Source organism: Echinops telfairi, unplaced genomic scaffold, assembly GCF_000313985.2.
Source record: "Echinops telfairi isolate 266 unplaced genomic scaffold, ASM31398v2 ScPeMD7_70;HRSCAF=299, whole genome shotgun sequence".
NCBI lineage: Eukaryota > Metazoa > Chordata > Mammalia > Afrosoricida > Tenrecidae > Echinops > Echinops telfairi.
This window is the reverse complement of record NW_022103968.1, coordinates 59336320-59338803: the sequence shown is the minus strand read 5'-3', so window position 1 is coordinate 59338803 and position 2484 is coordinate 59336320.

The window sequence follows — 2484 nt, the reverse complement described above, 5'->3', positions numbered from 1 at the left end:
CCTGGCCTTTCTCCTCCTCGCAGCCCACTGTGCCACCCACTGTGCTAGCAGCGCTGGGCTGGGGGGCGGATAGAGGGGAGGAGACACCACTCTCAGAAGTGTGGAGGATATACCAGTAGATTCACAATTTGATGTTATGTTTAATAACGATTTCTAGGAATTTGGACCTACCCTGCTGGCAGAGAACAGAAAGTGAGACTTGTGGGTTGAACGTGAGGGTCCCGTGAGCCCCCAGAAACGGGACATTTTGTGGTGCTTGCGACTGGGTTGGGGGTTGGACTGCTGGTCACAGGTCCGCGGGTTGACCCAGCGGCTGCTCTGCAGGAGGAAGAAGAGGCTTGTTTTCCGCTTCTGTGAAGAGTTACAATCTCAGACCCCCTCAGAGGCAGTGCTACCATCCGGTTACTATGAGTCAGAGTCAACGCGATGGCAGTAAGTAAGCAAGTACGTTTTAGGTATTCAGCACCTGTCCTAGCTGATTACTGGGACTGATAGGAGACCGTTTCCTAACGTATGTAGATTAACTGGGCCTATTAAGATACCTAGCTCTCCACTGGCTGAGGGGTGGACATGTGAGTTGCATTAACTTTCTATTGTTACATAACAATCACCACACATGTAATAATTTAGAGCAAATTTGTTATCTCACAGTTTTTGTGAGTCAGGAGTCTGGATATTGGCTAGCTAGGTCCTGTGTCTTCGTTGCTAGAGGCTGTCTATTGTTCCCGGTCACGTTTACAACCTGATAGTTTTCTTCTTCAAGGCCAGCAAGCTACTTTTTCTCTAAAAATCAAAACTAAACCATACAACATTGTTATTAAGTTGGTTCAACTCACGGTGACCCCCTGTCTTACAGAGTAGCACCGCTCCGAAGGGTGCTCTTAGCTACTATCTGTATGGAAACAGTCGACCAGGCTTGCCTTTTGTCACGCCTCTCGGAAGGTTCAGAGGATCAGATCAGCTTTTGAGTGCAAACCACCTAGAGACCTTGTAGTCGGCTACAGTGGAGTCTTACATAACATAGCAGTCATGATGTTGCCTATCTCTTCACAGTCTCAAGTCCTGCCCACACTTCAGTGGGAGGAGGGAGCAAGATTTTACAGGGGCCAACATTTGAAAGCCATGTTAGAACTCTACCCTCTCAAAATCCCTGTTCTCATGAAAAGCTTCAAAAAGCTCATGGAAGACTTCTATTTATCTTCCTCCCCCAATTTATTTCTTAATTCATATATATTTTTTGACTTTTGGAGTATCCTCATATTTTTAGGGAAATATATAAATAAATATACCGCCCAATGAGAGGTGATCAGTCTGGTAATTTTAATTTAACTGCCTTGTGTGTTTTGATATTTCTTAGCTAGAGTTGGCAACAACTGCAGAGTTTTAGAGCTTAGTCATTGTCTTAGACTATGTTGGTTAGAGACACAAATGAATCTATGTAAATATGAGGGGCACCGCCCCCCCCCCCCAACCGGAAGTGCTCTGGGTGGAGTGGAGCTTTTGTAGTACGCGTTTTTCCCACCAGGGAGCACAGAGCAACTTGCTCTGAGTGAGTGGCATATCACCTGGGAAGGCTTTCTCTGCTCGCAGTGAATTTTCCATAAAAGCAGTTTTGTGTGAACCGCCTTTTCAGGATGGCTGGTTGACAAGAACAGCGAGCAGCTGTTTTTGTTTCCTGCTCAGGAAGAAGGCTGCAGGAACAGTTGGGACGTTGAACACAGCTTACAAGGACAGCGTTATGGGAAAACTCACGTGTATGAGTAGTTTCCTTGTTTCAAACAAGGTGAAATGTTGATTGATGACAAACTTCATGTCATACATCTCTCTGGCCAGCAGCGTCTCATGGCTAAGCAGCACCTTGGCTTCTGCCCTGCTCAGACAAGTGTTACCAGCTCCTCTAGGTCCCTTGATGTAGTACCCAGGGGTGTGCCCCCTGTTGGGAAGCCTCCCTCTGAAGGCATTCGGCTCTCACTCCGTGGGGTGTCCAGGGGCACCCCAGCCTGTCGCCAAGCCCCCTTCCGGAAGGCTTTCGTGCTGCTCCATGGGTTTGGCCACTCACCACAGCAACTCTGGCCAGGCTCCAGGTCTGCTGCCTCTGCTGCTCAAGCTTCTCTGCCCATGAATCTCGCTGCCTCTCACCAGTGCCGAGTCTGCTGAATGATGGAGACTCCGTGCAGGGATCTTGGGCCTAGAGAATGCCTGCTACTGCCCTCTTCTTTCCTGACTGTCGTGAGATTCCCCTTTCCACCTCTTGACTGGCTAATTTTAAGTGTGGAGGGATGGCAAAACTAACCAACCTCCTCATTGGGGTTCCATACACCTTATTTACATGATTAGCAAGCTATCCAATCCTTTTGTTGGGTTACAGCATCCCACATTTACCTAGCCCTACTTTTATTTTTTAAGTCGTGTATTGCTTTTATTTTAAAAGTTTCTTTCTTTCTTTTTTTTAAACTCATTTTATTAGGGGCTCATACAACTCTT